The 27,464-nt window shown below is 39.1% G+C and overlaps 1 pseudogene; it reads right to left on the bottom strand.

Moving 5' to 3' along the window:
• LOC149266928 (boron transporter 1-like) lies at nt 1-26,640 on the bottom strand (annotated as a pseudogene).
• Nucleotides 26,641-27,464: the final 824 nt, after the last annotated feature.

Genomic DNA, 27,464 nt, shown 5'->3' with positions numbered 1-27,464 from the left:
TTATCTGATCTCACTTATACGGGGGCTATATATTTGTTTAGCTTCTACAATTTGGGGAATTAATGCAGACTTAGATCCATGAATTGGTGTGCAATCACTTGAGCTAGTTATCCGTGGACTATATGTGTGTTTGACCTCACCGCGACTTCATGTAATCATCTCATCCAAAACTTCGCCATCATTTGCACCTGTCCCCATGCTTCCTAGTCCAAACCCCTAAATTCCAGCTTCCTGCAAGCAATACATGTTACAGTCCAATTTATTATTGTTCATGCTACAGGGGTTATGAAATAGAATTGAGTAATATTTTTAAAATTTGTTTGATATGTGTCTTGCACTCACTATTATATTGCATGGCATTCCAGGGGCTTCTTCATACTCTACTGCATCCAATTATTGAAGATGTGCTCCTTTGAAAAACTTGGGAAGGATACACTGCCTCGCTGGGACTAACAACATGACCAGTGGTGGGAAGAGAACACCATATATAGGCACCCATGTGATACCAAAACATGCCAGCAAATAACATGTCTGGAAAATGGTGAAAGTGGCAATTGTCTTGAAAGGCACCATTTCAAGAAATGTAGCATGATACTCCTGAAGTACTCTATAACCATTGGTTCAACATTGATCAGCTTTGAAAACTATATTACAAGCATTAAATTCAATCACATTATAGTTTGAATAAAGTTCATACTTTTATCTACGGCTTGGAGCAGTGAAAAGAAACAATATCCTTTCCCAAAATTGATTTCCTAGCAAACTCTCTATGGCCATGAAGGCAAAGTAACCCCAAAGCACAGAAGTTGGGATCTTTAAAATGATGGGCATTGCTACAAGGCAGCCAACCACCATCAAAGATTGCAACAAATTACCCAATCGTTGTTCTTTCACCTCAATAGGAAGCAGGTCATCCGCATCCTTGTCAACATTAAAAATTGATTCATCAACTGGGGCATCCATATTCCCAGTACTTGCGGCCAACCGAATTGTGGTCTCTTTCAATTCCTTAAGTGCCTACACAAATGGTTGGGACATGACAAGACATAAATAAAGGGAGAGGAAAATTATATAAAATGAAACACCCAAACTCAAAAATAAGACCATTACCAAGGCAGGTGGAGGTTGATAAACCAGTGGGTTCTGCATTTGCTCATAGGCTTCTTGCATGTTTCCCTATAATTGCCCTAAGGTTGAATTTTTCTACATAGCTTTCCGGACTGTTGTCACTAACTTTCTATGCACCAACTGTAATAGAAGTACTTGTAAGTTACTCATCTATAAAATGTTTGAATTGTATCTTTTCCCTGAGAAGTTGCAATTGATAATTCCAATATATTGGTACCTGATGTTTGAGGGTAGCTAAGCTTTTCATGTGCATGGGAGATTGAGGAATAACACTATTTGAAGGAGGTATGCCAACAAGACCACATAAAATAGTCTGCCACAATAAAAGGAAAATTTATGAATCCACTAGAGATTTTTTATGGAGGTGAAAACAAAGAATGAAGAGTTAGATCAAGATGTCTTCAGGAGAGCAAGAGCTCTTCCAGGATAGGGTAGCTAGTGACAGTTGAACCTAAACATGAACTCTGACAAAAATTACAACATAGTTCTAAATAATATATATATTCTGAGGTAATTTGCATACCAAAAATCCTAAGAGAAGTAAGTCATAATGGTATGAAGAAGGTTTTCTAAAGTTGAATTCCTTTTGTTGGGCAAGTTGGAATGCAATGCTATGATCAAAATAATAAAGCACTGCAATCATTGTTGCCGGAATGAAAGCTCCAAAAATGTATAACAATGGCACATCAAGCATTTCCTGTGTGGAAAAATAAGTACTGTTATTGCATGGAAACGAAAAAAAAAGAATGGATTCTATGTTTTGAGGTGGTGGATGAAAGGAAAGATCAATGCCTTATCATGTTTGGGCTATGGGAGCACACATTTTATGTCAAACGGAGAATACAAAGAAGGATTATGGGTTATAAGCAGCCAAGGATCATCCCCTTGCCTTGTGTTGTTGCCACCCCCAACCTTCCAAAGTTCAAACCAACTGTCTTCCAATCAGTGGAAAGGCCAACACCGCCACCTTCCAAATCACTGACGATTTATTATAGGATTTATTTTGAGATATTATACAATCCTCAGTAGAAAGAGGTTGTATGTACTTCCAGCTCACCACCTTTCTCAATAAGCCCTTCCCTTCTATAATTCTTTAGACATATTTAGCAACCAGTTCTCTTTCCAAGCAATGGAGCTTTTAAATGTCCCATGCTCACATCTCTTTAGGAACAACAGTTTTTTCCCATGAGACCCAAGGAATATTCTTTTTTCTATTTGTCCCCAGCCCATAGGAATCTGAAACTAAGTCTTCTTACCTGTTCCAGGACCCATTTGGGAATAAAGGGAAAAAACACTTAGTACACAAGAATGGCTTCAAGTAGGGATTTCACCAGCACTATCTTACCCCCCATGATAATAACCATCTATTACACCATATTGAAATCTCCTTTTCAACCTTAGAAACCATCCACACCCATTCTATTTTTTTGCAGTCACTGAATTTAGATAAAAACTTAGCATTGCGATTACAATTGAGCTAATTGAGAACCCATATTACAATTATTGTATTGGGGACATTGTTATTCGACTGGCATCTGTTGCAGAGCTACTAGAAGTGTCTGGTGTTGTTGAATCATCAGTGGATGATAAGGTGTGTCAAAACATCTCATCACTTGAGAATTGTATGAAAATAGAAAATGATTCAAACATTGAGAAAGATTGTGAAATGGAGCCAAAACTTGAGTATTGTATTAGAACAGAGCTATCTTCAGAACAGAGATCTTTGAGAAAAAGACAAAAAGCTAAGGCTGGTATGGCCTTTGAGGATCAGTCTGGTGATGATAAAGAAATTGAACTGAAGCCAAAATGTGTAAATGAGACCAAAATTACAGAGCAAATTTTCCAGCAAGGGTCTTCAAGAAGGTGTAAGGCTAAAGTAGGTATGGATACCGAAGAATCAGATTTATCCTCGATTGGGAATATTATAGGTCTCAAAAATGGGGATATTGAAGTGATGTGGGCAGATGGAATGATTTAAAAAGTAAGTGCTCTCTTATTTTTGCTTGGATATATTCTTTGTTACATTGATGTTTACTAACAGCAGATGGCAAAGAATTTCAAATGATCAGTCATATTTGACAATCGTAAACAACTTAATTTCCAAATAAATTTTTGTTCAATAGTCTTGAATAACTAGAACCACCACAATCCAGCTACACCAATGGTGCAAATCCTTAGCAAAAGTGGCAAAATAATTTTTTTTTAAACATGGTATACTTGATCATGTTACTTATACAGGTTTCCATCTATTTTACCAGTCTCCAAAGAGAAACTCACTAGTGAGATGATGCAGGCTATGCTACAACAGGCCAATAATCTTTTTATCCCCACAACCAATATACAGGTCAGGGTACAAAACCTAGATCTTTGAAATACTCGTGCTCCTGAGCACTACGAGCAGTGATGCGTCTACTGGGCTCCAGGCACAGCATTTTCTGGGAGGGAACATGGTGGCATAAAAACAAAGAAACAAACAACAAAGTTGTCAGCATTAAGAAAAATTGTTACCAGACATCCTTTGATCATATTCCAAAGAAAAAAGATAATGTTTGTCCTCACCGAGAGAAGATCAATTCCTGTTGGCTCAAGACCTGGAACATGCACCTAACCACAAAGCAACTAAGAGGGTCAACGCTGTTAAAACTTCACAAAACTTGATCATAACCAAAACAACTTTAGCAAGAAGACATGTCAATCACCAATGAAACAATGTAAGAACCTAAATTCAGGCATAATTTCTTACACAAACAAGAGAATGCTACATCTATGGTGGCAAAACAATGATCAACTACTTAGCCAACCTCTTCTGAAGAAGCACAGGATCACATGAAGCAACGAGCAAGGATCATCTCCATCATTAATCCAAAGAGTTCAAAAATGCAGTGCTACCCATGAGCAAACAACACCAACAATGAGCTATCCATGTAGATCAAGATAATCACAGAGTTACTTCATCATCAATGCAAACATATGGTGCATGAAATCCATTGAAGAAAAGACATAAATATCATAGAATATACCCTTATTCTCAACAAGGCACCCCTAGCATTAATTCCACAAGGATACAATGTCACTAAAATCCTTTGTAAAACCATCAAGAACAAGAAGGTTTAAATTTTGAAATATAACTAGAAAAAAACTATGCCTCATAATCAAAAAACGTGCTTCAAAAACAAAGTCACTAGTATATATCATATTTCAAATTTAACAAGACTTCTTGCTCAGAAACAAACATCAGTTATATACAACATTTCACCTTTTTCTATGCGCTGGACTTTTGAGAAAATTTTCGTGGTTAGAATCCAAAATAAGCATTCTCTTTCACAGTTCACCATTAGAACCTTGCATGATTCAAAGCAAGGGTTCCATCACCATTGAGATGTTATCATCAAAACTAGCATAAAAACCACTTGAATATCATAATCTCTACACATCAACATAACAAGTAAATACTCACACTATAAAGCATAGAAAACCATATTGCACAATATTATAAAATACCATGTCAGTAACAGCAGATGGCAAAGAGTTTCAAATGATCAGTCATATTTGACAATCGTAAACAACTTAATTTCCTAATAAAGTTTTGTTCAATAGTCTTGAAGAACTAGAACCACCACAATCCAGCTACACCAATGGTGCAAATCCTTAGCAAATGTGGCAAAATAATTTTTTTCTAAAACACGGTATACTTGATCATGTTACTTATACAGGTTTCCATCTATTTTACCAGTATCCAAAGAGAAACTCATTGGTGAGATGATGCTGGGTACGCTACAACAAGTGAATAATATTTTTATCCCCACAGCTAATATACAGGTCAAGGTACAAAACCTAGATCTTTAAAATACTTGTGCTCTTGAGCACTACAAGCAGCGATGCGTCCAAAAACACCAAAAAACTCATTTCCAAAATTCCTACACCTTTGTCTAATTGCAAACACATCTAATGTCAATTGGGTCTAGCTCCACTGGTTAGGTGGAATGATTGTTATCCTCCCTACAATGGTTCTATTCCCACCAATGACATGCTGATATGGCCTTTGGCCCTAAGGAATTTGCTTACGCCTGGGTGCCATCCTCATAATGAGGCAAAGTTCCTTGGGTTTTCTCAGGATATATTTTGCAAAAAGCATTCTATTCAATTGGGTCTAGCCCAAGCAATTGAGGGGGGATGTTATCCCTCCACACCTAGGACCAATTCTCACAAGTGACATGCTGACCTCTTAATGAATGTATTGTTGATTGCCCCATGCCCCAAATAATTTGGGTTTACCCTAGATACCATCCTCAGAATGAGAGGAAGTGCCAGGATATATATTCCAAAAAAAAATTGTAAATTGGGGCTAGACTGGGTGGTTGTGAGGAGTGTTAACCTTCCAATATTAGGATATACATGCAATGAAATATATGTGGGAGATTCTTGTTTGAATTAGAATGGCAGCTCGGGCTGAGAACAACATGAGGTAAGTGTGTAAAACTAGCAAGAAACCTATTCTAGATACAGTGTTCCACCCTAGCCTAGGAATGCCATTTTTAAGGGTTCACATGTGTGCATAAAAAGCACCTCACCCCACCTCAAGCCTCGCACTCCACTATCTAAGCAGATATTCCACGAGGTCAAGTAGTAGGGGGAATTGGCACTAGGGGAAATTATAATTCCCCCCTACAGAACTCGGCTGAAGTTGTAGAGGTGCAAATTCATAGGTAAGCATTATCCATAACAACATATCGCAAGGTTCCATAGGGATTTTGGGTCGTCGTTTTTGAGTGAGATGTGTGTCCAATAATTTCTTTGTAATTCGTCAATCTAGCTTTTATAGGACTTGAACCATTGAATCTGCCTTCATCCGATATCCCTAACCCTAACCCTAACCCTAATGAACCTAGTGGATATCACCATCACGCGTGGATAACACTGCTTCAAATACAAGACCCAGTAGGGTAGACTAGACACATGAACTCATGCACCCAACACACTTAGAAAACTGCACCATTCACAAAATAGAGATTCATGCATGCCCTCCCCTGGATGGGTAATTGTGCCTTCCTAATTGAAGACAATACATTCATACATGTTCCTCATCCAGTTATCCTACTAAACTACTGCACCTCCCTTAGAGGATCTCTTATGGGCCCTCTACTAAACATCAACTTTCCTCTGTACAAGCTGGAATGTATTTGTTGAAGGATGATGTTGTTGCCAAAGGAGAACAACTACTGAGAAATATGTAAAAACTAAGACTACCTCCACTCTTGTATCAGATAAAAGTAAAATTATTGTCAAATTAAGCAATATTGTTAAGCAATTTTCTCTTTGTATATTTAGCGAGCCAAAAATGAAAATTATTTTATCATATGTGGGTACATGGAGTAGTTAGAAATCAGTCTACTGCCATAGACTAAAATGGAGTACAACCCTTTTACAAGGCCTATGGTACCAAGTGCAACATCTAGTTTAATCACAATAATATTCATTGGCTTGTAGCAATCTTCTTCTGGAAAAAAACTAAAAGAGCTTTATTACGCTTTGAATTTCAAATGCTTGTTAAAGGATCAAGTGGTAGTTGCAAAGAACAACTCAAACTGGGTGATATCAAAACAAAATAATTTAGTATTTCCAAGACAAAATAACATCACTGATGTATCTCTAAATTCCATGAAAACAAAACAATTTGATGTATTGAAATGATATTAGGAGATTAGTAAAGAGGATCAAATTAAGTGATGTTATGGCCATACCATTGTATCCATTTACGCTTCGAGCGAAGAGACTCAGCAACACCAAGAACATCGAGTGCCCTCCAAGACAATGTAGTCCTTGTGGTTTGTAGAGAGTCTTCTCACTCTAACATCAAGCTCTTCAAACCAAATCTACACAAGGTCATTACAAATGTAAAAAATTAGCTAGACACAAATTTGGTAGTAAATATGACCAAAAGAAGAACTAGTGCAAACAATTTTCACAATCCTGCTTTTGAAACCAACATTATAATCTCCTTAGCATTATGATCAGCTGTCAGTGTTCTTCCCAAGTCAGCGAACTCAGCTCCGCCTTGACAAAGTGTAATTGCATAAAAGGAATGTCGGTCTCATGCCAATAGGTCTCCTACGATGAATGCGCAGGAACCTAGTACATAGACCATTTTTCTCTTCGCTTAGCTACCTAGGGCTTATTTCCCTTTCCAATTATCAATAATTCTTTTCCAAAAAAACATAAAATAAGAATAATATTTTACTATATTCTAAAAGGTGAAGATGTTGAAATCATGCCACAAAGTGAAAGGAAATCTGATGGATACTACACAAAATAAAAAAATCTAACCAGAACAAACCAAAAATTTCAAACTTGACAAAATCCTCTAAACAAGAAGCAAACAAACCGCTAAAATTTCTAGGATATCAGAGCTAGACATCAACGCAATTTCATGTACTTGAATAAGCCCATTGTTGCTTAGCGTTAGACTTCTTAAATTAGTTATTTATCATTTAATACTAGGACATTGTCTATGTGAAAAGAAATAGGTCCCAGCTTCATCAAATCCGACTTCATTTCCAATCAAAGATCAAATCCAAAGGACACTAACTCATTACTCTTAGATGGTGCTAAACTTAAATACACAAAATAACAAAAAATAAAGATATGATAAAAAAATAAACCTGCAAGATTGTATTGGTCAAGTGTGACAGGGACACCAATAACTGAGACTAGAGAGGTTTATAGAATGCGGTAGTTACTACTGTGTGTCTATTGTGCGATTAGTGGTATGATGGAGAGACCTACCAAGAAAGGACGTTGGTCTCGGGAAAGTATAGTAGGGAGATCCATAGAGAATTTATGTAAAAGGAAGATGTGAAGTGTTGTCTTCAGGTTGGTTTATGTTATGGTAGAATTTTGCTGGTGATAAGTGGTAACAAAACACTTACATAATAGGTAAAAATTAATTTCGGGGCATGAGTTGGACTGACTCATGTTATCTCATCCCTTAATGGTCCTAAGGACATTTTGGGACCCGAACAACTTAGTTCCTGAAAGACTTGAAAACATGGCTAATAAATGGCTGACAAGAAATGGCTAACAAATGACTTGAAAGTGCTGTTAAATTTGTTATTTATCATTTAATAATAGTCAGATACTATCTATGTGAAAAGAAATAGGTCCCAACCTCACCAAATCTGTTGTGTGTGGAGCATGATTGTTCAGAGGTCTTTGTTTCAGCTGGATGTATACCCCAGGAAGTTTGTACACCCCTCCACGCGGAGGGGTCCGGGGGGGACTTGTCCCCCCCGTGGGGGTTCGGGGGGGCCGATCCCCCTCGGCTGGGGGGTCTGGGGGCCAGCGGTCCCCCTACGGGGGCTTGGGGGCAGCGCCCCCGAAGCTAAAAACAAATGTAAAATTGCCTTGTAAAAGTATAGTAATTTCTAGTCAATCTGGGCCGTTCATTATGCAGATGATCTGACAGTAGAACTTATGTTTAGTTTAGGGTTTTTTGCCCTAGAAGGCAACCCCTCTCTTTGTATGAGGGCATTGTATTGCAGGCTGAGATATAGATGTGTATTCTGTGAGAGATGTGAGACTGCGAGAGAAAACAGAGGATATTACAGTGGATTTGTTGTAGGTTGTGTCTCTTCATTTTGCTGGATAATAGAAAGGAAGGACTGGCTGTTCGAGGTGGACGTAGCCCAAACTAGGTGAACCACGTATATCTGTGTCTCTCTTGTTTTGTATGTTTTCTGTGTTTATATTTCTGCAATATTTTATGTGTTCCATTTCTTCGTAATATATAATTTTCTAACAACTAGTATCGGAGCCGAAGGTCTATTTGGCTGATAAACTCGCAGGAAAGAAGGGTTCCCGGTTCGAGTGGGAGCAATGCGGAAGATGGTAAGTTTAGGGTCGAGAAATTTAACGGCTAAAACTTCTCGCTGTGGAAGATGCAGATGGAATATTATCTGTATCAGAAAGATCTATACCTACCATTGGGCGGAAAAGCAAAGATGCCGACGGGTATGAAAGATGAAGAATGGAACCTTCTCGATAGAAAGGCACTCGGAACAATACGGTTGTGCCTTGCTGCGTCAGTCGCCTTCAACATTTCGAAGGAAACCACAACAGAGGGTTTGATGCAGACGTTGTCGAAACTATATGAAAAACCCTCGGCCTCAAACAAGGTATTTCTTATGAAACAGTTATTTAATATGAATATGTCGGAAGGTGGATCTGTTGCAAACCATTTAAATGATTTTAATATAGTTACAAGTCAGTTAAGCTCTATAGGGGTAAACTTTGATGATGACGTTAGAGCTCTGTTATTCTTGTGCTCATTACCAAAAAGTTGGAATGGTTTGGTAATGGCCATTAGTAACTCTATTTCTAGATCTATTACTTTAAAGTTTGATGATGTTGTCGGTGCTATCCTTAGCGAGGAAATGCGACGGAAAAGCTCCGGTGAGACATCGGGAAATGCTTTGAGTGCATAGTCTAGAGGAAGAAAAATGGAAAGAGGAAAGAGCTTAGGATATCACAGTAAATTAAGGAAAGGCAGATCCAAGTCCAGATCGGGGATAGTGTGCTGGAAATGTGGAAAGAAAGGACACCTAAAGAAATATCGTAGATCTCAAAAGGGAAAAGAAGGAGATGCACAACAAGAAAACAATCATGAAGCAAATGTGACAGGTGAGGTGTTACAAGATGCTTTGATTCTTTCTTTCGAAAATATTACTGATTCCTGGGTGGTAGATTCAGGGGCTTCATTCCATGCCACACCTGATAAGAAATACTTTCATGACTATGATCAAGGAGATTTCGGACAAGTTCGTCTGGGTGATTGTAAAGTTTTGTAGATGTTCTATGCTAAGAGCAATTTCACTTTTCTCACAGCAATCATACAAGTAGATAAGCAAAATGCAGATAGAACATATAAGCAGATCTTACAGAAGACAAATCAGAAACAAGAAAAATGTATGTGTTCGTTTCCGCGGTCAACAGGATGCTTCAACCAGCAAAGTCTCCTTTGGTCAGCCAGCCCAGCATGTGTCACAACAACCCTCCAACCAATAGATGAGTCAACCCAAGTCAGTTCTACAAAAGTCAACGCTGTCCTGAAAAGTCAACGCAGGGGCAGCAAGCTAAAAGTCAACGCAGTAGCAAAACGGTCAACCCTTTGACCTCGATTTTTGTGCCAGGTAGTACTGCCTTCAAAAATCGAACCTCCCACAAGTTTTCAGCTTGTTTGGACCAAGCGTTGACCAAAGTCAACGCTGGTCAAACTTCTGCGAAACCCTAGCAGCAGAAACCCTAGCAGCGGAAAAATCCTCTTCGTCCTTCCCACGTGTGGCTGAAATTCGTCCTCCAGGTAGCTCGTACTTTTTAGAATGAGAGAGAAAGATGTGAGTTGTGTTGTGATCAAATTCTCTCCAACTTTTCCTGTATATATATCCATCAATGAGGGTGTGTGACACATCTGTTGGGCATGTGAGCCTACATTACAAAACTGGCTGACCTTGCACATATAATTTATTAAGAATAATAAATTCAAAATATAAGTTCTGCTCATCGGATTAAGACTATTTTTATATGGATTTTACACCTCTCAGAAAGAGGAATCCAACAAAAATATTAGCCTCTTAATCTGAGCATCAGAACATGGAGTTTGGACCTAGTTGTCCAAATTTAACACTCCCTCTCAACTAGGGAGAACTCCATCTATTAGTGCAATTAACATCGTGAGTCATCCTGCCGAAACTTGCTTTGTTGGCTTCTTTATTTCAGAACAGAAGTGGGTCAGTCACAAAGACATCATTCCCTGACTGACATAATCAGTCCAGAGGTCCCAGACCTCACAAATCTTGATCCCAGATCAAGTGGTTGGACCATGCCATCCTAGATAGAGAGTACGGCAATCTCTGATGCGTCCATCAGTCTTTGCTAATAGTCTCTATCTTTTCCACACCTCATTGGCCAAATGAGAGGTACTTCCCATGACCCCTGAACTCAATGGGTAGGATGCATACGGGGCACAGATTAAATGAGTGGCGAACCAGCTCAATAATCACAAGGGTGGGGCAGAAGCATTATGAGTGCTTATAGCTCCGAGAAGCTATCCCCAAAGCCCCCCAGAGCTCCCAGAGCTCATCGTCCAACAGGACCCACATCATAGGGTCTTTCCACGACACCAAGACTCTCACGGAAGGTTAGGAACTTGACCTTCCCCAGGGGCTTAGTGAGAATATCCGCGACCTGCTCATCAGTTCCTATATGATCGAGCCTTACGGCGCCTCGCTGTACCATATCCCGGATAAAGTGGTACCTGATATCAATATGCTTGGATCGGTCGTGGAACACAGGATTCTCAGTCATACGAATCCCACTCTGATTATCACAGAGTATTACAGTGGTATCTAGCACATGTTGGAACAGCTCACTAAAGAGCTTCCTCAACCAAACTGCTTCACAACAGGCCATACTAGCAGCAATGTATTCGGCCTCCACGGTGCTCAAAGCCACCGACTTCTGCTTCCTGCTCATCCATGAGATCGAAGAAGAACCAAGATTGAAACAGCATCCAGATGTGCTCTTACGATCCACCACACTGCCAGCCCAATCGGCATCAGTATATCCCCGGAGTATCACACTCCCGGCAGTGTATCTCAGCCCATGGTTTATCGTGCCCCGAAGATATCTCAAAAGATTCTTGGCACCAACCCAGTGAAAATGATGAGGCTCAACCATCTGTTGACTCAAAGTATTCACTGCAAAACATATGTCCGGACGGGTGTTCACTAAGAACATCAAAGCTCCTATGAGTTGACGATACTCAGTAGGATTGGCCAAGATAGGCCCTGCAGCGCTGCCACTCAACTTCTTAAAGTTGAGTTCCATTGGTGTCGACACGGACTTACAGTCCACCATCCCAAATCTTTCCAGAAGCTTCACAATATACTTTCCTTGAGAAAGGAAAATCTCTCCAGGTCTCTGCCAGACCTCCAGGCCTAGGAAATAGTGCATCAGTCCTAGGTCTTTCATCTCGAACTCAGCAGCAAGCTCCCTCTTACATTGATGAATGAGAGGGTCATCACCTGTCAGGAAGAGGTCGTCCACATATAGCACTAGAATGAGAGGCTTTCCTTCCTCAACCTTAAAGTAAAGGTTTGGATCAGCATTGCTTCGAGTGAAGCCCAGCTTCATCAAGTAACTATCCATCCTCTCATACCAAGCTCTGGGTGCTTGCTTTAACCCATAGAGGGCTTTCTTCAACCTGCAGACATAAGTGTCTCGATCTTGAACTTTAAATCCCAGAGGTTGTTCTACATACACCTCTTCCTTTACTGCACCATGCAGAAAAACGGTCTTGACATCCATCTGATGAAGACTCCATCCTTGCGTAGCAGCAAGGGCTATGATGGATCGGATGGTGGTATATCGAGCCACAGGTGCAAATATATCATCATAGTCAATTCCTTCCTTTTGAGAGAAGCCACGGGCAACAAATCTTGCCTTAAACTTTTCAGCACTCCCATCAGATCCATGTTTAATCTTGTAGAGCCATTTAGCGGTGACAACAGATTTGTCCTTCGGTCTCGGGACCACATCCCAGACATCATTCTTCATAATAGCCTCATATTCTTCATGCATAGCATCCTTCCAGACTTGATGCTTGATGGCTTCCTCAAAAGATCTAGGTTCAGATTGTATAATAGTACTCATGGCAGCTAGATACCCTTGGTATCTACACGGCTTCTTGCTTTCTCGGAATGTTCCCCTTGGGGCAGCATGACTCTCAGCATCTTCGAGGGTGTCCTGGAGCCATGATGGCCTCTTTCCTAGAGAAGGGGAAGGATCAATAGGGTCCATTGGCCCTTCAACATCAGGCATAGTCTCATCCTGGGGTTCTTCCAGATTTCCAGGTCTTTCTTCATGGTTTTCTTCAGATCTAGGAAGATCTACTACTTTCTTCAAGGAAGCATCTTCGTCAAAAGTGACATCATGGCTTATCTCTACTTCCCTTTGACCAGGTACATAAACTCTATATGCCTTAGAAGTCTCACTGTAGCCCACAAACATTCCTTTCTTCCCAGTAGCATCCAGCTTACTTCTCTTTTCTTTCGGCACATGAAAATAGACAGGACATCCAAAAATTCTAAAATGTGAGACATCAGGTTTCTTACCAGAGAAAACCTCTTCGGGAGTTTTGGAGTCCAAAGCGGAATGAGGGCATCGGTTTTGAATGTACACAGCAGTATTTGCAGCTTCTCCCCACAGAAACTTGTGTTTAACAGCAGCAGAGGCATCACTATCGATTAGCCAGACATCCATAGTGTCGGGCGGAGATGCAGCTGAGAGAGCAGATATTAGAATATACTCATTTCTTTTATTAACAATATTAGACTCCTCATACCTGGTATTTCTGGTCCTTTTAGAAGGTGGATTGTTTCCTTCAAAGTGAGCCTTCCTCTTTCCTTTGGATTTGTCATTTCTTCGATTCCCATTCCTTCGGTTGTTGTTGTTGTCGTCACTATCGGGAGAATTCTTCTGGAAGGGGCATTCTCTAGCATAGTGTCCAGTCATTTACAACATAAGTCAACACTTTGACTTGTCTAGATCTGAGCATAGATCATCTTCTATAACGATGAGATCAGTTGAAGACATTCTGCTTCAACTGATTCTCCAAAGTGACGGCTTCACCTATCATAGTACTACATCTAGGTCCACTTGCTGCATCACTGCATATGACGCCATGCTGCAATAGTTGTGATTATCATCATGCTGCCCATGTCCATGATCTTATCATGCTGCTACCCTTCATGTTCATGATCTTATAATGCTGCATATGCATCATCATCATGTTGTCCTATATGTCCATGATCTTATGCTGCTGCCCTTCATGTTCTTGATCTTATAATGCTGCCTGTGCATCATCATCATGCTGTCCTATATATCATTGTCACATCACAGCCATATAAATCACTGTCATACAAGAATCACTTCCTTACATCAAGAAACATTGTCCAAATATCACTAAAGTCGCTGCCCAAACATTATTGTTATAGGAACAAATATCTCTTCCATATATCATCTTCATTCATCACTTGTCAAGAGAACAATATCACTGCTATGCATAACTGTCATAAGAGTAAGTGACACTACCCTTAAGCTCTTCCATATATCCATTTTAAGACTCCAGAGCATCTGCCTTCTAACAGCCCTTGTTGTCCCTCTCAAGGGACTATACTTGGAGCTTTACCAAGCATCTTCTTACAGCCCATTATACCAGAATTGCAAACTGTCTAATCTGGACCATAATATCTGGCAAATTCATCATTATAAAAGACAAGCACATACCTGTGATAGACGTCATATTTCTGTCCACAAATACATTTCGACCAATGCACAGGATCCTGAAATTTCGGCCCTGGTTAGGGCTTTCTGTGGCTGCTACGACAGCCCTACTATACAGCCTTCAGACCTCTTTAATTCCTGCGTTGATGGTCAAGGGTACTGCGGCCTTCTTCCTGCTCCTTGCTGGGCCTCTCGGCCCTCTCAAAACAGAGATTTTTCCCATTGTAAAACTCAAAATCACTCAGCAGCCTGTGCATAGAGAATAACCCTTGTCTTTATGCCCAGAACTCCTCTTTACAAGCTCGGCTAGCCTCCTTCCTTACTCGGCCAATCAGATCATAAACAAAAGACACAGAAATACTCCTCTTCGCACTTTGGCCGGTGCTCTTAAGCCTGCGGATACCTCTTCATCAATACGACTTGACTCTTCATGACTGCAGCCTCATGTCCTTGTGACTGCGGCTTCCTTTACTGCCTAAACATATCCTCTACAGCTGCGCTGTATATCTTTCCGTTACAACGTGTATATCATTGATAGCGTATATAATCCTTTATGTACAGCGACACAAAGGCATCCATTGACTTCGATGATGACTGCTATAGATAGAGTTTGTCTTCACCTCAGCTCTGATACCATGTAAAGTTTTGTAGATGTTCTATGCTAAGAGAAATTTCACTTTTCTCACAGCAATCATACAAGTAGATAAGCAAAATGCAGATAGAACATATAAGCAGATCTTACAGAAGACAAATCAGAAACAAGAAAAATGTATGTGTTCGTTTCGGCGGTCAACAGGATGCTTCAACCAGCAAAGTCTCCTTTGGTCAGCCAGCCCAGCATGTGTCACAACAACCCTCCAACCAGTAGATGAGTCAACCCAAGTCAGTTCTACAAAAGTCAACGCTGTCCTGAAAAGTCAACGCAGGGGCAGCAAGCTAAAAGTCAACGCAGTAGCAAAATGGTCAACCCTTTGACCTCGATTTTTGTGCCAGGTAGTACGGCCTTCAAAAATCGAACCTCCCACAAGTTTTCAGCTTGTTTGGACCAAGCGTTGACCAAAGTCAACGCTGGTCAAACTTCTGCGAAACCCTAGCAGCAGAAAAATCCTCTTCGTCCTTCCCACGTGTGGCTGAAATTCGTCCTCCAGGTAGCTCGTACTTTTTAGAATGAGAGAGAAAGATGTGAGTTGTGTTGTGATCAAATTCTCTCCAACTTTTCCTGTATATATATCCATCAATGAGGGTGTGTGACACATCTGTTGGGCATGTGAGCCTACATTACAAAACTGGCTGACTTTGCACATATAATTTATTAAGAATAATAAATTCAAAATATAAGTTCTGCTCATCGGATTAAGACTATTTTTATATGGATTTTACACCTCTCAGAAAGAGGAATCCAACAAAAATATTAGCCTCTTAATCTGAGCATCAGAACATGGAGTTTGGACCTAGTTGTCCAAATTTAACAGTGATGATAAACCCTGTAAAATCGTTGGAATGGGTAAGGTTCTTGTAAAATAGTAGAATGGAAACCAATGGCTATTAAAGGAGGTAAGGCATGTTCCAAATCTAAAGAAAAATCTGATTTCAATAGGGTAGTTAGGCGGTGAAGGTTGTGTGAAAACTTTCACAGATAAAGCTTGGAAGGTCACCAAAGGAGCCATGGTAATAGCAAAAGGTGAAAAGGTTGGTACATTGTATTTATGCAATGGTATTTTTAACTCTGTTAATGCTTTAACTTCCAAAGGAGCAGATGCAGCATTATGGCATCATAAGCTCGGACACATGAGTGAAAAGTGGATGAAGATTCTTCACTCAAGGAATTTGTTGCCAGGTTTGAAGAATGTTGATTTGGACTTCTGTGAGAATTGCATTTATGGAAAACATAAGAGAGTCAGATTTCTCAGAGTTGGGAAAGAAAAGAAGAATGAAAAATTAGAGTTTGTGCATACAGATGTATGGGGACCTGCTCAGGTATCATCTCTCAGTGGCTCTCGTTATTATGTTACTTTTATTGATGATGCAACTAGAAAAACTTGGATTTATTGTATTAAGAATAAATATGATGTATTTGATACTTTCAAGAAATGGAAAGCTTTGGTTGAGATTGAGATAGGAAAGAAATTGAAGTGTCTTAGATCAGACAATGGAGGTGAATATTACAGCAAAGAGTTTGATAGGTATTATTCAGAACATGGAATTCGCAGAGAGAAGACAGTTCCAAGAACACCACAAGAAAATGGTGTGTCAGAAAGGATGAACAGAATAATCATGGAGCGTGCAAGGTGCATGAGATTGCATGCAGGATTGCCTTTACAGTTTTGGGAAGACGCTGTAGATACTGTTGTTTATCTAATAAACAGAGGGCCTTCAAGTTCCTTGGATGGTGGTGTTCCGGAGGAAGCATGGATAGGTAAAAAGGTAAACTACTCTTTTTTAAAGCCTTTTGGTTGTGAGGCCTTTGTCCATATTGATAAAGAAAATAGAGCAAAACTTGAGGCAAAGTCAAAGAAATGTACCTTTATTGGATATGGTGTTAATGATTTTGGTTATCGCTTATATGATTACGAAAATCACAAAATCATTAGGAGCATAAATTAATATTCAATGAAAAGGTCTTGTATAAGAATCAGTTGCAGGAAAAGAAAACAAGGAATACGCAGTTCTTGATGAAATCACTGAAAAGGTAAAGGTGCCTGAAAATAATAATAATCAACAACAGCAACCACCACAACAGCAACAAGCACCCCAAACACCTGAAAGTGGTGTTAGAAGATCTACCAGGATAAGTAGACCCACTGAACGATACTCTCCTTCATTATATTATTTATTGTTGACTGATTCTGGTGAACCTGAATGTTATGAAGAAGCAATGCAGGTTGAAAGCAGGAAGAAGTGGGAGGTAGCCATGGAAGAAGAGATGGACTCCTTAATGCATAACCAGACTTGGGATTTAGTCAGGTTGCCTGCAGGAAAAACTACATTGAAGAATAAATGGGTTTACAGGCTGAAGGAAGAAGATGGAGGAAAACAGAGGTACAAAGCTAGACTTGTGGTGAAGGGGTTTGCACAGAAGAAAGGTATTGATTTTGATAAAATATTTTCTCCTGTTGTTAAAATGACTTCAATAAGAACTATTTTAAGTCTTGTAGCAGCTGAAGATTTGCATCTTGAGCAGTTAGATGTAAAGATAGTCTTTCTCCATGGGGATTTGGAGGAAGAGATATATATGCAGCAGCCATAAGGATATGAGGTGAAAGGGAAGGAGAAACTAGTGTGCAGGTTGAAGAAGAGTTTGTATGGCTTGAAAGAGGCTCCAAGGCAGTGGTATCTAAAATTTGACAAGTTTATGTCTGAACAAAGTTATACTAGATGTCACTCTGATCATTGTGTTTATCTGAAAAAGCAAAAAGATGGCAGCTATATTATATTGTTATTGTATGTGGATGACATGCTTGTTGCAGGATCTAACATGCAGGAAATAAATGTACTCAAAAGAAAATTGGCAAATTCATTTGCAATGAAGGATTTGGGAGTTGCAAAACAAATCCTTGGTATGAGAATCACTAGAGACAGGAAAAATTGCAAATTAACATTGTCTCACAATGAGTACATACAAAAGGTGTTGAAAATATTTAATATGCACAATGCAAAACCAGTTAGTACACCTTTTGCTAGCCATTTCAAACTTAGTAAGGAAATGTGCCCAAAGACCCAAGAAGACATGGATTATATGTCTAAAGTTCCATATGCATCAGTAGTTGGAAGCTTAATGTATGCAATGGTATGCACAAGACCTGATATTGCACATGCAGTGGGAGTTGTAAGCAGGTACATGAACAATCCAGGAAAGGAACATTGGATGGCAGTGAAATGGATTCTCAGATATTTCAAAGGTACCACAAATCAAGCATTATGCTTTGGTGGTGCAAACATTTCTCTACAGGGATATGTTGATGCAAATATGGCAGGTGACAGGGATAACAGGAGGAGCACTACAGGATATGTATTTACCATTGGTGGAACAGCTGTCAGTTGGATTTCAAAAATCCAAAGTGTTGTTGCACTTTCAACAACAGAAGCAGAGTACGTCACTGCTACAGAGGCTAGTAAAGAAATGATTTGTTTACAAAGGTTTATGGGTGAATTGGGTAAGTAGCATGATATGGGCACGTTATACAGTGATAGCCAAAGTGCCATTCATCTTGCAAAGAACTCAGCATTTCATTCCAGGACTAAACACATACAACTCAAGTACCATTTTCATATGATCAGTGTTGGAAGATGGAGAGTTGAAGCTGGAAAAGATACACAATAGCCAGAATCCTGCAGATATGCTAACAAAAGTTGTAACCAGGGAGAAACTGAGAAAATGCTCAGTTTCAATTGGTCTTCAAGCATGACGATGAAGATGAGAAACAGCCAGGTCCAAAGAGGAGTCATTATCCAGCAAATGAATCAGCGGTGGAGTTTCTACAATCATTCTCCAAGTGGGAGATTGTTGTGTGTGGAGCATGATTGTTCAGAGGTCTTTGTTTTAGCCAGATGTATACCCCAGGAAGTTTGTACACCCCTCCACGCGAGGGGGTGTGGGGAGGACTTGTCCCCCCCTGTTGGGGGGGTCCGGGGGCCAGCGGTCCCCCGGCGGGGGCTCGGGGGCAACGCCCTCGAAGCTAAAAACAGATGTAAAATTGCCTTGTAAAAGTATAGTAATTTCTAGTCAATCTGGGCCGTTCATTAGGCAGATGATCTGACGGTAGAACTTATGTTTAGTTTAGGGTTTTTTGCCCTAGAAGGCAACCCCTCTCTTTGTATGAGGGCATTGTATTGGAGGCTGAGATATAGATGTGTATTCTGTGAGCAAGAAACAGAGATGTGACACTGTGAGAGAAAACAGAGGATATTACAGCGGATTTGCTGTAGGTTGTGTCTCTTCATTTTGCTGGATAATAGAAAGGAAGGACTGGCTGTTCGGGGTGGACGTAGCCCAAACTGGGCGAACCACGTATATCTGTGTCTCTTGTTTTGTGCGTTTTCTATGTTTATATTTCTGCAATATTTTATGTGTTCCATTGTTCCGTAATATATAATTTTCTAACAAAATCCCGCTTTATTTCCTGTCACAGATAAGAAACAAACAATGTAATGATTAAATATGAAACATCAATCTTAAAATAACACACATCAAAGTAATGTCGCTGCAATGTTACAATGAAAAATACAAATATAGAACCTATTTTTACCTGAAGTTGACATATAGTAATTTTGCAAGATCAATGGAACATGTATACCAAAATAAGAGTCCTAGGGTATTTCAATTTCCCAGTTCTCATCTTGGTCTTCATTTTCTAAATTGTGAACATGATCTTTCTCTAAATGAACTGTCATTATGAGCCTCCAAAACATTATGTTCTATATCAAGTTTATTAGAGAGATTTGTTATATTGTTTTTTACCCTTCTATCACAATCTGATCGCCAAAGAGTTAGCGCTCTTTCGTATGGAAAATTGTCAATGTCATACTTTGTTACATATAATCTTAAACATGTATCCACATGTTTATCAAACTTGTTTCTCAACTTTGACTTCAAGAATGATAATGCACTAAACATTCTCTCATCCTCCATTGATCCCAAAATCATGGTTTGACACAAATCTACTAATTTGAAATATTCTGATATGTTTTCTTGCAGGTATTGGCTAGCACTTAAAGTAATCCATAATCTTGTTATAGCCCCATTTTCATTAGGATTCTCCAAAAAAGGATATTGCTTGCACATTGTTTCAGCAACGGGTCCACCTTGTTGATACAATTTTGATGAATCTAAAATACCTTCAATTTGTTCTCCATGTATCGAGACTTTCTTGCAAAAATGGTCTACTAAACATTTTAATCTTTTTTGAAAATCAGCTTTTAAAGTTCTTGGACGTTGACAATTGTTCCAGTATTGAGGGTATACCACACACATGGCCTCCAACAATTCATCTCGAGAAAATTGTTCTCTTATCTCTAATGATAGTGATCTTGCAATTTATATCAAATTTTGTCTCACTGAAATCACAATATTATCAAATTGGTCTCTTAACACGGGGCAATCTTTGGTGATTCATCCTATCTTGCTAATATAATGAAAGGGAACCATATACCCACGCACTGCGATACATAGTATCCCTTTTTCATCAAACGTCAAAAAAATTTCAGTATTTTCTATATTAATGATCTCAGTCCAACTTTTGAACTCTAGACCAGTGAAAGAGTCTGGCATCATATACAAATTATCCAATGCAAGACATGTTGACTTTATCGCATTTGTGCATTCCGCAATATACACTGTGCGATTCTAAGACATTTTCACGAGAATATTCATTTCATGTAGCATAGGAAGAATTCCAGCCAATGTCAATAATGTCTCTATATTAGTTATTCGAGAAAGAAGATCTTGAGCTTTGTCTACATTATAGCGATTTTCATACATCAACCCTACCAAAGATTTGAACTCACTAAATAGTCTTTGAGCTAGTCCATTTAATGAGATCCATCTTGTATCAACATTTTTCAGTAGTTTTTTTATATTCGTAGTACCATCTGCAAATTGTTGAAACTCTAAATATCGTTTGGGACTACAAGAAAATTATGCATGAATCTCACGTACAAGATCTTCAACTTTTGAAACTGATGGAAGCTTGCTTACTATTTTAAATGCAAGATTCATCCTATGAGCCATACAATGAATATTAAGCATATATGGTGAAGTTGATAGTTGTAGCCTAACAAAAAGGCCATTCCTTTGTCCTTGCATTACCGCTGCTCCATCTGCTCCAACACATACCAATTTTTTTGCAATCATTAATTGATCCATACCACTTCCCTTCAATCCATTAACAACAAGTTCATAAATATTTTCAGCTATAGAAGTCTCTCTCATAATCCCAAGTAGATAGGAATGTCTAATATGGTCATTAACCATATAAATGCTCATGCAAATCTATGAAATATTATCTATAGCCGTAACCTCATCCAAAGACAATGCCAAAAACTTAGCATTTGCAATCTTCTCTTTCAAATCATCCTTTTCTACTTGAGTTAGATATCCTGCCCATCCCCAACCACTAGTTACACACCAATGAGAAGATGGAAAGTTTGGCTCTTGAAGAAAAGATAGTAATTTCATGTGATCTGGATAATCTGTCATAGGACGACCTTTAGATAAGATGTGAAATACAGTGCTCAATTGTATCATCTTGGATAACAAACTTCTTTCCATCGTCTTTTTAAATAGAGATATGATGGTTCCTCTGCCTGCCTCAAGTTTCCTCCCTCTTAATAAATATTTTTTATATTCTTCTACATATTCAACATGTCGACATTCCTCAGAAAATTTCCATCTAACAATAGATTTCTCTTTACCATTTACAATTTTCTTTTCATACACCTTTCCTGCATGCTTTTGTACCGTATCTAGCTTCATTTGAAATTTCACTACCTTTTGAGTTTTCCAACTACACGCAATACATCTAACTTGTCGGAAAACCTCGTTCTCATTTGCAAGAGGTATTTCTTCAATAAATGGAAAACTTGAGACCCAATTTTCTTGGAATCATCTCCCTATGGCCACTAGCCTCTTTTCCTTTTCCGCGAATGGATTGTGTCACTTTCCAAGGAAAAATCTTTAACATTTTCATCACCAATTTCTGTTGAAACTGCATTTATCTCACCTTGACAACTTGAGGAACCTATTATTCCATCCATCGTATGGATATCAAATGCATTTCCACAAGAATTAATCTCTCTCTTAGTAACAGATTGTTCAAATGAGCTTGAATCATGAAGACAATGTGTATTTTTGGATGGAGCCTTTTGAAAGTATGATAATACATCTGTTTGCCTTGATGGTTTCTTCCCATGATTATCTTTTGACATCTCACTAAGTATTCCACAAGTAAAATTTCAAATCGATATGCAAACCTGCATCAACAGTTTCCAAGCGTTGAGATATGCTTCATATAAATTCACTTGTTCATAGAAAATAGAATTGTACTTTGCAAAAGAATTGTTGAGTCAACATTGAAAGAACATATATCAGAAATTGAATTTTGAGGCAAAATGGGATTTCACAAAAAATATTTAACAATGATAATGGGAAACTATTAAATTTTAAGACATAAAATATAATAATTCATTTGTATAACATTGAAACAACATCACTTATGCGATCGGAACGAAAAATGTCTCAGGGCGGAGAACGAAATAGGTTTTTGCTCCCTGGCTTGGCTTCTACTCGAATGTCGCTGCCGCAAGGCTTGGGTTCCTTGCCGCGACATGCAGGGACGGTGGCTAAGGTGAAAATTCCTTTCGGAGTGGACCGAGTAACGGATGGGGCAGTATTGTGCCATTTCAGGCAAATTTTGCTCTATCTTTACCTCGATGGAAGACCAGGGAGCTCCTCAGTGACGGGGGTTTTGGTCCTGCTACGGAAACACTTGTTTTTTCTCCCCGGACAGATTCCTGGATCATTAATGGTGCGGAGTTAGGGTTCTTGTTCTTGGTCCACGATGTTTTTCTGTAGAATGGGCATCTTGGGGTTGTTGCCTCTGCTTCCCACAGGGGAGTGCGGGCCTGGGTTGCTCTTGTTCCAGCAACAGTTTTTGTTAAAGGCATATGCAGGGTCGTTTCTGGGTGGGTTTCTCTGGGCAGGAAATCTGTCTCGGCTCAGCGGTGGTCAAGTCACAGGCTCCCTACCTCCGGTTCAATCAAAGCTCCGGGAAAGGCATACCCGAAACAGTCTTGCCCTGTGGTTTCAAGGATGGTACTGGAACTAAGAGGCTAGTAAGTACCCCCTGCTTTCAAATTTTCATAAAGCCCCCTGTTGGGACATCACTTATATTCTGGGTAAATAAAGCAGACAGTGTGATGATTCTGAAACAATGCATCACACAAAAAATTGGATACCCTATGAACAAACAAAATTTGTTATACAGAGGTAGTATATTACAGCCACAGGATAATCATCTCCTGCAAGATTATCATATCCTATCAGATTCCACAATAATCCTCGATTTGAGGCTCAAGGGAGGAGCGACGACACCCAATAAACCCAAAAATGCAAGTGGGGGAGGGGGAAGCAGCTCTGCAAAAGACACAGGAACAAAGCAGAAACCTGCAAATGGGAGACAATCATTCAAGAATATACTTCAAGGGAAAAAATCAGTCACAGAACCAACCAAACAGGCAAGGACTGCCCCAAACCCATACATAGTAGAGCAACTGAACCACACCCCAAACCTAAACTTAGACATGCCAGAAACAGATGAGTATTGCACCTCTTTTGAATCCCAAGCCATTATATGCTATTTCAAATTTCTCCTATGGGCTATAATTCACCCTTAAAATTTACCATGATGTCAACCAGTCTGTTGGAAATCCCCCAGCGAAGCTGAATTGGCACATGGACTTGGAGGACCTCAATTCGACAATATGAAGATCCTCCTCTATTTGAATTATTCCTAATTTCCTACAGAAGGCGGTTGACAGGATTCAGCACCTGGTCCCCTCCTCCCAAGCTAGCTTACAGTGTGTCTACCATGCCCAGAACTCTAAAGTTGATGCTAAGCCAAATGAAAGGGTATTGCTACCTAAGGAAGAAATTTGAACAACCAGAAATCTAAGTATGGAAAGGGTAGAGCCTCCATCCCTTAGCATGTGAAAAATAAATGGTTAAAATCTAATAAGATGGAAAGCTTTATTTGGAAGTCTTGACAGGGTCAAGGAAAGCCACTATTGGTTTGTTTAGAGAAAAGCTCACCTACTAAAAGTCAGGGCTTCTTTCTGACCAATCATCAGCCTTAGGAAGATGAGACTTCAAGAGAAACAATCAAGTCTGAAGATATATAGGAGTTGATGGATTCCATTGCTCAGTTGGCTTGGCATTCTCTGTTTTATAAATCAAACAGTGTAAGCGGAAATATTTTGAAGAGTGCGGAAGGTTTAAGCATGTCTAGTTCCCGTTTTGGGCAAAATGGTGAACATTGAACCTTAGCAAATAACACAGATCCAGAATTATCAAAACCTGCATTTTGCTTTTTATGATCAAAGCAAAACTTTGTCATTGAAGGATCTCCTTTATGATATACCAGTCAAGGGTAAATCTGACCAAGTTTCTTAGTGATAACAACATAATCTTATATGGTCTGGTTAAGAAAAATATTCAAACTCTGCTTGGCTTCTTGCTAAAGATATTTCCTCAAGAGGTTTTTCATTTTGCAGCATTCTCAGAAATTTCATAGTTTGGAGTGTCAAAGAAAGTTATCTCAGGAATGTTCTCAACTATGATCAAAAGTCTAAAGACCTACCTGTTTTTACTGACATCTAAGTGAGCAATTTTCTCATGTAATTCTTCTTAATGTCAATTTTTTCAAGGGGTTATGCTCCAAGTGGGCTATTAGAGCATGCCAACCTGCAACTTCAATGACCAAAATATTCTAGGCAATATAGTCAGTACAGAAGAAATATATTTTATAGATATAGTGTCATCTTGCAATACCTGCCAACAGAAAAATTTAAGCCTGACCAACTTGTAGGACCCTATGCTACCCCAAAAGCATAAAACAAAATATAAGAGGATCAAACAAGAGAACATGAACTAAATATGATATCAAAAAAGTGGAAAGAGGATAGAGTGCAAGAGATTAACTAGAGGTACATAAGACAAGATGAAGAGGAAAAGGGTAAAAAGAAGAATCTACCATGGAATTAATCACTGAGAATGATCCAATACGTTGTCTAATGATATTGTTTGGGCCTTGAAAAGTACCCATGCCTGAGAGGACCTGGCTAGATGATCCTGGGAGGCATCTGCCAAACATGAGCAAACCTTCTCCGCACATTCAAGGGCAATGAAGTCATGGCTTAAAGTGTGTGCATCATTGAACCTTTTGATGAAAGAAATTCGTAACCAAGCAAGCCACTAATTCTAACTTGTATAAGAAAGAATTGCATTGAAATCTTCTAGCAATTGGAGAGCAAAACCTTGGGATTGGCAGGGTATTGTTCAAAAACACCAATACAAATTGAGAGAAGCCTTATGACAGTGGTTTCAGAGATGCCATTAACATCAACCGTAGGGAAATTTAAATTTTCTGAGATGAGAAATCCATTGCTGCTAAATATCTTGGATCATTCCCCGAATGGTTCAACAATGTAGGCCACTTTGCTTGTTAAAAACGTATTGTCAGTGGTTTATCAAAGTCCAAATGACCGGGTAAATGGCAAGATAATGTTAAATATGAAAAATCCATTGCATGCTCTGAAAAACATAGCAGAATACGTGGAAGCAGAGATTCAACCATGGGTAAAATTAAGAGAAAAGAAAATGTTTGCAATGCCCAACATGGTCTAGTCAAATATTATGCATACTACGAGCAGCTCCAGTGTTGTATATAAAAACAATCATCGTGGATAAACTTGGTAGCAAAATAAAGCAACATTCACTACAGTTGAGCATACCTTATAAAGTTCTCATATGTTGAAACGCGCTCACGTGTTCAATACTATGATCTCTATTTAGCTTTTCTATCAGATGTAAAGAGGTCATTATCAGTCATCACTTCCTCAATACTTACACCATGGTACAAGGCCTCGACCACAATCAGAATGGACCATTTCCTGAAAAGTCGATATACCATTCAGGTTAATTTTGAAGCCAAATCTTCTTTCCAAAAGATGAAATCCAAATCAGCATAATGATACTTCTACATGTTTGTGCATCTTTAGTTGATTCTCTTTTGCTTGTGGGGTAATAGGCAAATGGAGAGAATCTCTAACAAAATTTGATATCCAACCCTTAAAAAAAATTCATGGTCTCTTGCAACCACAGTTATATGTGCTTCCAAACCAGCGGAAGTATTCAGCTTTGGCTGGCAAAGTGATTATCACCCCTGTTCCAACTGCAGGAGGCATGAATCCACCTAATTTGGCCTTCTAGAACAACTGATAATCTGTATCATACTCAACAACTATCTTCTCCCCTAGAAAAACAAGGAATATGAAGCCAACTTACCCTGATTCAAAAGTCGGCTACAGATGGGCAGGACCTGCATAAAGGGGCCTAATTTCTCGCGCTCAGCCAACAATTCTGTCAAGTACCGGCTGTTGTTGCTGCTGCTGCAGTGGCATGAGACGTTCAGATCTAAGAAACCATGGATACCAAAACAAGAGAAGAACCAGCGAATTGAAAATGCAAGAATATCGCACCGAAACTGCTGCTAATAACTAGAAAATTAGGATTTGTGAACTATGATCGAAAACCCTATTCCAAAACAATTTTATATAGGATGAATTCGTGAAAACAGGGAGCCAGGGAGCCATATACACCATGAATCCATGAAAATAGGGAGCCATATACACGATGAATCCAGAATTCGTGAAACAAGGGGCTGAATCCATGAAAACAAGGAGCCGCCCTCCCTTTGAAAACAAATTAACCTCTTCCCTCCATTTCAAAACAAATCTAACCTCCCAGGACCAAATCAACCCTCACAATTTCACAAACCACTCCCAAACCAGAAAAACCAAACTGTAAATCAGAAATATGGCGATTTTAATCTCCCAAACTAGGAGCAAATATCAAAATTTGGCGATTTTAAGGGGATATGATTTCCCAAAACCAGCGAATGGGGCCAAATGAAGGTTTGGTTAGTTTATCCGCCCATTTTTTATTTTGGGCTAAAATAAAAAAATTAATTATTTTTTAAATAAAATTAGGGCTAATTATATAAAAAAGGTTTTTATTATTTTAATTAAAAATTCGCCCTCTTAAAGTGTAAAAACCCTCAAATTTCGCCTTTGGACGATTATTCGCCCCTAAAATTTACCATGGTCCTCGGATAGATATTTCTAATGAGGTATTGTGCACGTCAAATGGGAATCGTATGCCAAAGTTACGACCCTGGGAAGTTGATGTACCAATTTACCCAAACGGGACCCATAGTTTGGGGCTT

This window comes from Pinus tabuliformis, chromosome 6, assembly GCF_031772625.1.
Source record: "Pinus tabuliformis cultivar Carrire ecotype Pingquan chromosome 6, CPIR1, whole genome shotgun sequence".
Taxonomy (NCBI): Eukaryota; Viridiplantae; Streptophyta; class Pinopsida; order Pinales; family Pinaceae; genus Pinus; species Pinus tabuliformis.
The sequence above is the reverse complement of the archived record's forward strand: the minus strand, read 5'-3'. Positions and strand labels throughout refer to the sequence as shown.